At 36.3% G+C, this 13,653-nt stretch overlaps 1 pseudogene; it reads right to left on the reverse strand.

Moving 5' to 3' along the window:
• LOC144216645 (bifunctional 3'-phosphoadenosine 5'-phosphosulfate synthase 1 pseudogene) overlaps positions 1-13,653 on the reverse strand; it is an 87,247-nt pseudogene extending 73,594 nt beyond the window's left edge.

Here is a 13,653-nt window from a genome sequence, read left to right on the forward strand (position 1 = left end):
TCCATTTTGGTCTTTCTTTTAAGATTTATTATATATATATGTATATATAAAATAAATAAATAAATAAATAAATAAATAAATAAATAAATAAATAAATATATATATCCCATTTACTGAAAGAACAAAGCAGCATTTAGTCTAGGGCTAATTATTCTCCACTGCTGAAGCAAGATGCTTCTGAATACCCTACCTAGTGTGTCATGAATTGTGAATTTTTCTGGTCTGGGTGATGGAAAGAGACTATTCCTATTCTGGTATGAACACTGAGCAGAGTTCCCTTTATTCCTCTGAGATGATTCTATCCAGCCTTGGGGAGTTTCCTCACACATCAGTAGCATTGATCAGTAACTGAGGAGGATGCTCTAAGTCTCTGGGATTTTCTTTCTGTGTATGCTATCTCTTCTTCAGGATTCTGTGTGGAAAACTAGCTACTTTGTTCTCCCCAAATTTCCAGCTCTGTCTACTCTACCTAGAGAAATTATAGGCTTTACCTGAGAGTTCTCTTTTTGAACTGTGGTCTCAGGATGTTTCAGGCAGTAAGCTGGGGAAATCACAGTGTACACCTTGCTAGTTTTACATCTCCCAGAATTTACTACCCTTCATTGCCTGATATCACAAAAACTGCTTTATTTTATATTTTGTCTGTTTTATTTTCATTATTTCAGGCAGGAGTAGCGTATATCTATTCATTTGATAGCAAAACAGTTGTCCTTTTCTAAGCATGCAAATTGATAACCTCATACCACTTTATATCAGTGCATCAGCAGTAGCTCAAGCCTGGATTTTATGATTTGTACACTCTGGATACACTCTGCAGACGTGGAGTCCCTATATGTTTTTCTGTTACTGGTTGAGTGTCTCTATCGCACAAAAGAAAGGCTAGCCCTTAACTTGCACGAGGCCAAGGACTCTTTTTTTAAAACATATCAAATGTTCACAATGGGAACTTAATGAAAGTTAAAGGATATGTTGGATTGCAGTATGTTTTCCAATTTTCTGATGGGGAAATTACTTCCATTAATTTTCTTTAACAAATTCTATCAGGTAAATCAGTCTACGAAATTTAAAGAAAAAAGCCAAAATGGGAATGAAAAATTAGGTCATGCCACAGTGGCTGTAAATTGTGGTAGAAAAATATCCTGATTGCTCAGCTCAAGTTTGAGCTTTAAATCTTTTACCAGCTTCTTAGCTTGCCTGTGATGTGCTGAGTCCTGGCAGGTGGCTCACCACAGGGACTAATCTGGGAACATTCAATTGCACAGAGAGCTACTAATCCCTGGAGGTTAATGGTGCAGACTGAACTGATTGTCTGGCATTACCCAGAGCCCTAGGGAACAGTGTTTGGGACCCAGGACCAACTAAACAGGATGGAGATAGGGTTGGAAGTATTGTCACCAGCCTCCTGCTCCAGAAGCTATGCAAAAAGCACTAAAGAACCTTGCTTTAAGTTAGAATGGGCTACTATCCTTGTTCTTAAAACCAGGAAAACAACCTTAGTTGATTATAATCTTTCTACCTTTCCAATAATAAGATTCAGTAGGATACTGAATCTGTATCTAAGTAGGGTACATAGTTATGGGAGAAATAAGGAGTCTATTAGAGCGATGATACTGTAAAAATTTCTCCCAAAGTACCTCTAAAGAGAGTAAACCTGCCCTAAACCTCTCCCAGTAGCTTCTTTGCTCCTCCTTCCATTTGAGGAAATAGCTTATGTAACCAAACATGGAGGAAATGTATTTGATGCCTCATATTTTTTCATGAAGTTTCAGGAGCATTGTGCTTTCTGCGCTATATTTTTCTGTACGTGCTGTAATGTAAAAACTATGCTTTCATTTATTTACTATTAAATTACTTAGCCCACCCTACCTTTAAATCATCAGATAAAATTGTTCCTCCAGGAAGATATACTGCATTTATCTCATGACATTGTGCACCCAGCACATGACCACATACCCTGAGGTGTGCATATAATCCAATCTGAGAAGATATCTATGAGAATAAAGTGCATCAAGCCTAGGCAATACTCTTCTTTATGCCCTATAAGGACACTCTTATGTCTAATTATTAATGAAGATGCACAAGAAATATTTTTCAACTTCCTTGCTGACTAAATTTTGCTTCTTGATTTTTAAACTCCAATGTTCTATTCACAGATCTCAATCTTTTGCTTATAAAGAGGCATATAAGACACCAGCAATATGATCTTTATTTGTATTTAACTTTGACATATATTCAAGTGTATTTATGTGTATGTGCTTTTTTTTCAAGGAAATATATGTATATTATCTTGAAGAAAATATCCACAGATATACTACAGAGCAATTTATTTGAAAATTTTAAGTGGCTTTCCCATTAAATGATTTATTAGCTTAGAAACCGTGAACATAGAAGCGACTGGAATATTTGTTGGAAGTCATTAAGATTGTTTTAGGTAGGCAGATACCTGTTTCATTCTCTAAGTAAAACAGAATCAAGTTAGAAAATTTGTATCTCTATGACTAGTTTACTTGTTGAAAAGGTTTTTTCTCCTTTATTGGAGAAGTCGGCTAAGTTTCTTTCTTTCCCTTGAAAATACTGTTGTCTCAACACACTGCTCCATTCTTTTTTTTCCCTCCCCTGAACAAGATGGGAATGATTTTCCTTGTATCATCATTCATATTATCCATCCTGTAGCTTTGTACCTGTAATGCAGTGCTCTTAAGTGTTTACTCCTCTGATGCCTGCAAACTCTTCCAGAGTAAGCTTTAGCCTCTACCTCATGTGGAGCCTTCCATATTCATCCATGTCAATAAATATTTCCTTTGTCTGAATCTCTCTCTAAGAATTTTGCTCATAACTTTCATTTGATACTTTTATATTTATCAGCTTATGCATTGTATTAATTTAATAATTAAATAATATTTTTATGTATATATGTTGTCTCTTCAGCTAGGCTAATGAGTCTCTGGAGAGAAGTTGCCCATCTCTTATATGGATCTCTTTCCTACAATGCCCATAATAGATCCTGATAAAAATTTTATTAAATAATGAATTTTATATATTTACTATGCATTTTAGCTTTAGAAGCTGTGATGCTTGAGATTCAGCATTTGCTTTTACCTGTTCATACTAAATGGGACCTATTGACTAGACAAGATGCTATCAATATATAATAGCTTTTTAAGAATCAAAGTAATTTTTATATGATTTAGGCAGCTTTTTTTTTATCTTCATTGAGCTATAATTGACAAAATTGTACCATACTTAAAGTGTGCAATGTGATGATTTGCTATACATATACATTATTAAAGTTTTCTCCAGCCCTCAGGCTAATTAATATATCCATTTCTTCCTATATTTGCTCCCTCCTCTGCCCTCCCCCTCCCCCCTTTTTTGGTGAGACCTTTAAGTTATACTCTCTGAGCAAATTCAGTTATCCAATACAGTGTTATCAACTAATTGCCATGTTATGCATTAGATCCTAAGACCATATTTATCTTATAACTGAAAGTTTATACCCTTTTATAAACCTCTTCCTATTTCCCCCACCCTCCAAACTATGGCAGTCAGTTTTCTACTCTGTTTCTATGGGTTTGAATTTATTTTGATTACATATAAAAATGAAATTGTGCAATATTTGTCTGGCTTATTTCATTTAGTGTAATGGCATCCGAGTTAATCCATGTTGTTGCAAATGATAGGATTTTCTTCTTTTTTAAGGCTGAATAATATATATATATAAAATAATATATATGTATATATAATTTTATATATACATATATATAATTTTCATTCCATTCATCTGTTGATGGACACTTAGATTGTTTACATAGCTTAGCTATTGTGAATAATGATGAAATTAACATGAGAGTACAGATACCTCTTTTTTCTAAGGTAATGGCTTGCTTCCTTTGGTATATGTCCAGAAGTGGGATTGTTGGATTATATGGCAGTTCTATTTTTTTTAATGTTTGTTTATTTGAGAGAGAGAGAGAGAGAGAAATAGAGCATGAGCAGGGGAGGAGCAGAGAGAGAGAGGGAGACACAGAATCTGATGCTCCAAGCTACCAGCACAGAGCCCGACGTGGGGCCCGAACTCACCAGGTGTGAGATCATGACCTGAGCCGAAGTTGGATGCTCAACTGACTGAGCCACCCAGGTGCTCCTGGCAGTTCTATTTTTAATTTCTTGTGGAACCTTTATACTAATTTCCATAGTGGCTGCACCAGTTTAAATTCCACCAACAGTGTACAAAGAAAAGGTTCCTTTTTCTCCATATCCTCACCAGTGTTTATCGCTTGTCTTTTTGATAATAGCTATCCTAATAGGTATGAGATACCTCATTGTGGTTCTGATTTGCATTTACCTGTTGATTAGTGGTATTGAGCACCTTTTCATGGCCTTGCTAGCTATTAGTATGTCTTCTGTGGAAAAATGTCTGTTTAGGACCTATGCCCATTGGGTTTATGTGTGTGTGTGTGCGCGCACACGCGCTCTTGAATTATATGTTCCTTGTATATTTTGGATGTTAACAGTTTGTTGGATATGTGATATGCAAACGTGTCCCATTCTGTAGGTTGCCTATTCATGTTGTTGGTTGTTTCCTTTGCCAAAGTTTAGTCTGATATAGTTCCACTTCTTATTTTTGCTTTTTGTTAGGCAGCTGTTTTAAATCTACACAAGACTGTTATTTCTCCTGACCTTCTAACATTGATGTATTATAAGAGATTTAGTTAGGTGAAGGTTCCAACTTGAAGAAAATTTGCAAGAGTTCAGTTCTTCTAAATGTTTAAATTACTTAAATGCAATTTTTTTTTCCTGATACATGAATTGGCTGTTTGACTATATCAGCATGTACAGGTTTCTTTAGGAGGCTTTTGGGATGATTTCCTATAGGTCTTTATACTTTCTCAATACAAAACTTTAAACCTGACATAAATTTAGGTTGCTGTGTCTCAGCACACAGAGAGAATACCAGCACAGGCGCTTATAAACATTAAAAAATATGTCCCTTTCCCTCTCTCTTTGTCATATATACTTTCTTTAGCACTGTCTCTTAGAAATCAAGACTTTAAAAGGAAACTCTCCAGATGGTTTGAAAAAAAAAATGAATGGGAAAAAGTCTAAAGAACATACAAGGCCAAAGTATGATGAGAAAAAGAAGCAGGTCATCTGAGAAAATTAGAGGAGTGATGGGAAAGGAAAGGGGAGAAACAAAGAATTTTGTGGGGGTGGGGAGTCAAAAGTCTGCATACTGAAATTACTTTGGAGAAAATGGATGGAAGACTGTGCCAAATACATATAGAAATTAATTTTCTCTCAAGGAGGAAAATTTACTGCCATTTTTTGGAAGAGATCACTCAGCATTTTTCAGACATGAAATTTCAAAGCTAAACCAGTTATAAAAACCACGAGACAAGAGTAAGTGAGAGTCTATGTTGGGATTTGTTTCTTTTGTTTCAGCTGTTTCTAATGAGATGTGGCATGAGAGCAGCTCTTCTGTTTAGACACCGTGGACACTAGTAGTGTGTCTTACCTTAACTTTTATGGCAATAATTACAAAGTCAATGAAGTTAGGAATTAATAAGAATTGAGGGATATGATGACTATTTTGGGAGGACTTTTCAAACTTGCAAAAGTGATGGTATCATCTATTTTTCTCTTGATGGTTCATTTATTTGTGTAGTTCATGAAGGGCAAACTATTCACAGAGAATTCCATCCCTGTTGGATTGTTCTGGCTCTGCAGACAGACAGTAAAAAATTAAAACAAAATGCAACAAAAACTAGTAATAAAATCTTGAATTTCATTGACCTTCCTTTTTAGGTTTCATCTAGAAAATTTCCTTCATTTTTCAGTTGTTTACTAAAGGTCTGGAAGTTCACAAGTGTTTTGATTTATACTGATATTTGGAGTTTTTAGTACCTTTGTCAATACTGAAAATTTCTCATATTTCTTATGTACAGAATAAAAGGAATATATGTTATGACTTGAACTTGTCTTTATTTAATTCTCCCACCCATATATTAGTGAAAACTTTTTGGTTGTAAATAACAGGAAGTAGCCTGAGCCATCTTAAGTGTAAAAGGAGAATTTATTGTCTGAGAATACAGAGGTGACTCATATAACTGAACAATGGAAATGCAGGTGGATCTCCATAGATAATGAGAACCAAGAACAGGAGAGGTATCAGAAACCCCTGTTTATTGTCTGTTTTCTCTGCATGTTCTTAAAAATTATCTTCTCCATTTAAAAATTTGGTTTCTATTTGTATACCATGTTCATAGCAGCATATTTACAATAGACATAAGGTAGAGAAGCAAACTAAGTGTCTAACAACTGGTGAAAGAATAAAGAAAATGTGGTATGTACATACAGGGGTATATTATTCAGCTTTAAAATGAAGGAAACTCAGATGTATAATATAACAAGGATGAACTTTGAGAATGTTATGCTAAGTGAAATAAGCCAGTCACAAAAGAGAAATACTTTATGATTGTACTTTTATGAGATACTTGGAGTAGTCAACTTCATAGGGACAGAAAGTAAAATGGCTTTGCCAGCGCTGGGAGGAGGAGGAAAATGGGGAGTTGCTATTTAATAGGTATAGAGTTTCAATTTTGCAACATGAAGAATTCTGAAGATAGGTGACACAACACTGTGAAAGTACTTACCACTACTGAAGTGTGCACTTAAAATGGTTAAGATGATAAATTTTAGATTACGTATATTTTACCACAATTTAAACAAAGTAAGTGATTGTAGATAATTTAACTTGTCTGGTAATTGTGCATATGGATTTACTAAGCAGGAAAGTGATGCTAGGTGGTGGACACATACTGCATACAATTGGATGATAACCAGTCTCTGGTGAGTAGCAGTAAATGTTAAATTGTTCAACATCGATTTTTGGTGGAGTATTGCTTAATAAAGAATAAAATATCTTCGTGAGGTTAAAAACAACCCTGCTTTTTCTGATTTGCTGGTTGACATAATGCAAAATATTCTCCCATCCTCAGCATCTGACTTTATATAATATACTTTAGTCCCTAAAAAGGCTATAATAATCTCTTAAATTCTATCTATCTGACTCCATTTTTTTTTTGTGCTCATCCTGGTCCAGTATCATCTAATAAACAAATACTCACTTGTAAAATTTGCTGAAATACATAAGAAATGTACACCCCTGTGTCTCTAAAGGAAGAGGTAAGAATGTCAGACCTACCAGAAGCTGGGAGACAGATCGTAGAGACTGGTACTCTGTGTCCCAGGTTTGACTGTAGGAGCCAGAGGGAACTGAGGAACCCCCTGAGACAGCTGACTCATGCACAGGGTGACTATTAGAAATATCCCAGAGGAGAAACCTTGGTGAACATCTTGGCCCATTTTAGTTCCCCCCAAAATAAAAGGAGTCAGTGAATAAAACAGGATAAAAGCAGATAGCTGAGAACTTGAATTAGTTCTCACTAGATGCAGTTTAAGGCAGAGGCCAGGGACCAGAATCCCAAGATCAGACACACGTGGGGAAGTCAGAACTGAAAATTCCAGGAATCAGAGGGCAGGAGGTTGAGGAGTTAGAGAGAAAGCGTGTCAACAAATTGTGACAAAAGTGTATCTTGTTGGAAGCAGCATCATGGTGAGCCCTGGCCACATTGGAAGGGTCCTGGCTCTGGTCACTGCTTCTATTTGTTTGCAGCCACCTTGGTGAAAATAGTTTGCCTAAAACCAAACTGGTAAAAGTGGTTAAACATGAGTTTTTTTGTAATAGGTTATTCATATATTATTAACATGGAAACATTGGAGAAGGTGTTTAGAATTTTAATGTTAAGATTTTTCAGAATTTTGGGCATTTTTCTCTGGTCTTTCAACTTCGATTTTTATTTAATGATGCATTTTCATCCAATCGTGTTTGCTTTTCTTAGCAAGTCTTTATAAATTTTGTACCAGATTGCCCAAAACAAGGCAGTCTAAAATCTGTTTTAATTAGTCATTTGTTCTTTTATTATATACTCCAGGGAATCTGCAGAAGTAAAGAAAGATATAGTTAAGGCTGGTTGTAGAGAATGAAGTTGTTGGATGTCATTGAAGTTTGTATTAATCACTATATTCACCTAGAACATTCTGAATTTTTTATCTCAAAGTCTTTCAGCTATCAAAATAATGTAAGGATTTACTGGGTTAGAAAAGATGGCGTGTTCTCTCTCTTCTCCCCTTTCTCTAGTGAAGATATCAGTGGCTCAGAGTCATTTGCTATCAAGAGTTTTACTCATATATCATTTGATACATTGTTACGTTGATAAATTTAAACTTAACCTTAAAGCTGTCTGAGAAGCCACTTTGAGACTGTACATGTTTTTCATTATAGCTTCAATTCTGACAGCAACATTGAGTAGTAAAAATACTTTTCTGTAAAATTTGCTGAAACACATAAGAAATGTACAACCAAAATGGAACACAAAATAGGGTTAAGTAATGAAGTTCACATCACTGGCTAAAAATGAACCTAAACATTTTAAAAAGCAAAATTACATAGAAAGAAGCAAGATTTTTATTTAGAAATATGGATGAAAGTTATAAAAATTAATACATTTTAAAAAATTATAAAATATTGTTAACTGGTAGTTGGAAACATTGATTTTAGAACAGTTACCTTTCAGACAAATGAGCAGAACAGACATAATTGACTGTATGTGAATTAGGAATGAGGAAGAAGAGGAACTTTTGTTTCCCTCAAAAATTCTGGGAAAAAAAATGACAAAAAGGCTTAATGACTCATGAAATCTCACAAGCTTCTTCAAGAGCATCAAAATTACTAAGATGAAAAATCCATATCAGATAATATTTTTGACCATTTATCCTTTCAAACAATTTGACTTTGGGAAATTTCTTTAGGTCAATTTGTTTTTGATAATTCACTTTGAGCTCTTGGTTATTCTCAGCAGCCCGTTTCCATATGCCATTCTCTCTTGTTAAAAGCCATTGATGTGATAGGAAGACTCATCCTTTCCTGTTAGTTGTTGGAATGAAAATGGGGAGAATATTCTTGGAGGACAGTTAACTTCATCAACAGTTAACAGAGATACTTAAGATTATGCAGTCCAGAACCCTCACTTTACANGGAAGACTGGGCATTTGTGGTATTGTGCCCAAAGTGACAGCAATGACAAAAATGGAAATAAATGGAGATTAGACGTCCTTTTTTTATTTTTATTTTTTTTATTTTTGAGAGAAAGAGACACACACACACAGAGTGCAAGTGGGAGAGGGGCAGAGAGAGAGGGAGACACAGAATCTGAAGCAGGCTCCAGGCTCTGAGCTGTCAGCACAGAGCCTGATTCAGGGTTCGAACTCAACGAACCGTGAAATCATGACCTGAGTGAAGTTGGACGCTTAAAGGGCTGAGCCACCCAGGCACCCCTGGAGGTTATTAGACTTCTAACTTCCTACGGTTTTAAACATTGGGAGAAAATTACTCTGTTCAGTACACACTTTGGCTTGAATTTAAAAATCTGATTAAAAAAAACCATGATTGTTGCATTGTTGCCCCATGCTAAGAAGGTGGCATATGTGTTGTTCTTCTTGGTTCCTTTCAGGGAGTAGGATAATAATAAAAGTTAACATTTGTGTAGCATTGGTCATTGGCCAAATACTGTGCGAAACTCATTTAATACCCACAGTAACATTGTATAGTAGATAACTGCTGTTATCCCCATTGTGATGGATTGAATGCAAAATACCCTCACACTTAAATAATCCTTCCTTGTAAACACACTCCTTGTAATATGACATTAAGATTCTTCTGTCAAGTGGTAAAGTCTATATTTTTTACCCTCTGTATTTGTGTTGATCTTATGATTTGCTTTGGTCAGTAAAATGCAGTGGAGCAATGTTATGGCATTTCTGAGTGCAGGATTCAGGGGCCATTGCTGCTCTGTCTGTCTCTCAGAACCCTGCCAGTACTATGTGCACAAGCCTGAGCTAGCCCATGTAAGGGTGAGAGACTACACACAGGAGATCTGTCCCAGCCAAAGCCATCTTAGATTAATTAGCTTTCATCCAAAATATGTGAGAGAGCCAAGCCAAGATCAGCAGATTATATGGTTTATGGTTGTGAAGCCATATAGCATAATGGTTTAAGAACATGGACACTGGAGTCAGGTTCATGAATAGCCCAGTTAGGAACAGAAGAAGGACTGAGTTTGAGACCATTAAAAAAAAAATCCAACTGAAACATATAACTGTGGGCAGGAACAAATGCTGTTTGTCTTAGACCAGTGAGTTTTGGGTTTGTTATCTTATACAGCAATGGCTAAGTTATATACTCATTTAATAAATGAGGAACTGAGGTACTGAATGGTATAATAATTAGCCAGTGGTTCCAAAACAAAAAGTAAGCAGAGCTGGGATTTGAACCTAGGCAGTGGGACTCTGGTCTGCATGCTCTTAAAATATTATGCCATGTGGCTTCAAAAGTGCAAACTGCGTAACACAAAGATGAACAGAGGCCATCCTGCCTATCTTTAGTCCTGAATCGTTTAAGGAAACAAACTTCCTAATGAATTCCCATCTCTTCCCACGGACATATTTAAATCTCTTGATTTGTCTTTTTATTTATTGTCTCACCTCATCTCTATTCCACTTAATGGAATGACTTTCTCAACCATAGTTCAAATTCTGTCTCATCTGTAGGAGAAAAGAAAAAATCCTTTTCTCTACCCATTTTAGGTTCTCTGCTTGGGGCTCTGTAAGTCAGACTGACAAAAGATTGATAAGAGGAAAACACACAGAAATTTATTAACATATGCATTGCTCATAGACATGGGTGTACTTAGCAATGAGTAACTCAAAGAGGTGGTTAGGACTTGGGCTTATATAGTATCTTAACAAAAGTACAATAAATTTTTAGACAAATGACAAAACATAAAGGAAAAATACTTTGAATTTCTATGATGGCAGATTTGGGGAAGGCAGATAGAAAAATGGGAACTAATGGAAGATAAGGGATAGTAAAGTTTGGTATATAGATTTTTTTGGTGCTATTTCGAGGCTGATAAGAGTCTAGAGTTGTGTCTGTGATTAACTTTTGTCATTCCTGGTAGAGAGCAGAGTGTGAAGAAGTTTAAAAATTATGTGCTGTATAGGGGCAATTAGGGGGAGGGCAGAGAGCTTTGCTTATATGTACTTTTTTTTCATTTACTTTCAGCTCAAAATAATTCCTATGCTAAATTGAATATTTTGTAGTGGCATATTCTGCTACCCTTCACCATTTATGCTTTTGTTAGCTGTTACAGTAAACATCTTATCCGTGCTAACTCCTTCTCAACTCAGGAAGGTCCCTCTGAATACAATGACAATCTGCTATCGATCAGTTCAGAACTACATTTTCCAACAACTCTTATCTGCTCAGGAATCTGTTTCCATGCCAGGTGCTGTATAAAAGGTTACTTACTCCATGTTGGACCATATCTTTCTAAGCCATGTTACTCTTTTCAGTATTGTACCATTTATCCTGTTTCTCTAAACCTCTGGTTATAAGCCAGTTTTCTTAACATTGCATCTGTAGTTCACCACCAATATCCACCTAAGTCTTGAGTCAAATTATTTTTATTTTTTATTTTTATTTTTTTTCTCATTTTATTTTATTTATTTATTTTTTTTTTTCAAATAGTTTATTGTCAAATTAGTTTCCACATAACACTCAGTGCTCATCCCCACAAGTGNGGGCCAATCCTTTCAGAGAGTGTTTTTTGAATGGTATCTCTTGGTCTCTCTTGTTGGGACCTTGGTTATTTTTTTTTCCTCTTCGTAGTTATATTTGGGACTCTCCTCCTTCTGTACTCTGGCTTGTTTCTTGAGGTAGCCCTGGAAAAGAAAACAGACAGACAAACACAGGGAGCGGGAGCACACAAACGCACAGGCTAATTCAACTAACATGCANCTCCGCCATCTTGCCCCCTTCTCAAATTATTTTTATTGCAGGTGACTGAAATCCACCACATTGGCTTAACCAGAATGGGAGAATTCATAATTATTGTGGGGTATCTTATGGAGTGGATACCTTAATGGAGTCCAGGGAAGGGACACAGTGGGACCTGATGAGTGTACTGAATCTGCTTCTTTCTAGTCTATATCTTCTGTGTGCAGACAGGCTTTGATTGAATACTTGGCACACACTGCAGAACACAGAGGGTTGACTGTTCCCAGTTACATATTACAGGCCTACCAGTTTGGCTGACTTTCTGTTTCTCACTCAGTTTGGTTAAGTTGCTGATCATCTCTGAAAAAATCAAGTAGGGTCAAAGAATAAGATAGGGAGAAAGATCACTGATTATCCCAACTGTGTCTACAGTAAGTACCATTTCTGGCCCAGGAACCTTGGCCAGAGGAGAGTGTTACTAGGGGCAGAATGGTTACCAGAGGCGAACTTCTGTCATCTGTAGATGTCCCCTTTCAGCTATTTTTAGGGGACATGAGGGTTCTGGTGAGACAAGCTGGTAGGTATCTACTACCCTGTCTTTCTGGGAATGATCTTAGTCATTTTCTGACTCTGAAATGTAAGGCTAATGTGGAGAAAAACAAAATGAAGAAGACATTTTTAGGGTTCTGGAGGTCTGTGTTTGAATTTCAGCTTGTTTATCTGTATATAACAACTGACAACTTGTTTATATCCTTGGGACTTGGTTTTATCTATAAGATGATATTTGTGAACCTCTTTGGAGAAGGCATTCCCAGGCTTATCTTACCCTCTAGAATTCCCTTCTGTATTCATTTCTAAGCCTGTGCACTTCTCCTGCATCTTCTCACCTTCAAAGCCCTGGACAATGAGGGAGAGTCAGTATTCCATACTCTAGTATGTATGGCTTATAGTTTAATTGTTTTTTCTTTTAATTTTTACAAATTGAAGTTTCTTTGCCCATGTTGGCAATACCCTATTTATAGTTTTGAAGTTGTTTTTATAGCCCTTCCCCTGTTAACTATTCTGCCATTACTTTGGACCATCTTACTCAACTTTCTCCTAAGAGTCCATATATATCCAGTGCCACTACTATCTCAAATGTGTCATTTGACCTGCATTTCATCTTTCTGTACCCTTGGAGGGAAGGGGCATGTTTTCTCTGTATCTTATTTACCCAGCAACACTTGACCTGGAGCTAGCACATAGTAGGCATTCATTAAGCATTTGTTGTACCACAAATATATTGAACACCAGCTGTCATGTGTGAATGGGATTCTCAGATGGTCCACAAAGGAAACAGTTGTGGCAAGTCACAGAAAAAGGACTATCTTTTCATTGGAGCATAAGGTTGGTTCTTTGATCTGGAGGAGTCTTTTTCCCCTGACAAAGATTTAAGCACACTGTGTGCTTTCTTTCAATTAATGCTAATGGCAGGGTTTCCAACAAATACAGCAAATAAGAAGGATAAGAGACAGAGACAACTTCCAATGCTACTTTTATTAAAAAATAATCTGCAGCTTATCTTAGCTCTTTCAACATCTAATATCCAAGGATGGCTATTTGAATATTTTCCCTGCCAGTACCTCTAAGGTTTGAAGCGAGGACATCACTGATTCCTCATCTCTGCCCAGCAATATGTGCAGCACGGACAACAGGCTGTCTCCTGCCTCCTCCTCCTCCTCTAGTTTCTCTTCCCTTGCTCTTTGCCACTGCTCCAT

Source organism: Crocuta crocuta, unplaced genomic scaffold, assembly GCF_008692635.1.
Source record: "Crocuta crocuta isolate KB4526 unplaced genomic scaffold, BGI_CrCroc_1.0 scaffold48, whole genome shotgun sequence".
NCBI classification, from domain to species: Eukaryota; Metazoa; Chordata; class Mammalia; order Carnivora; family Hyaenidae; genus Crocuta; species Crocuta crocuta.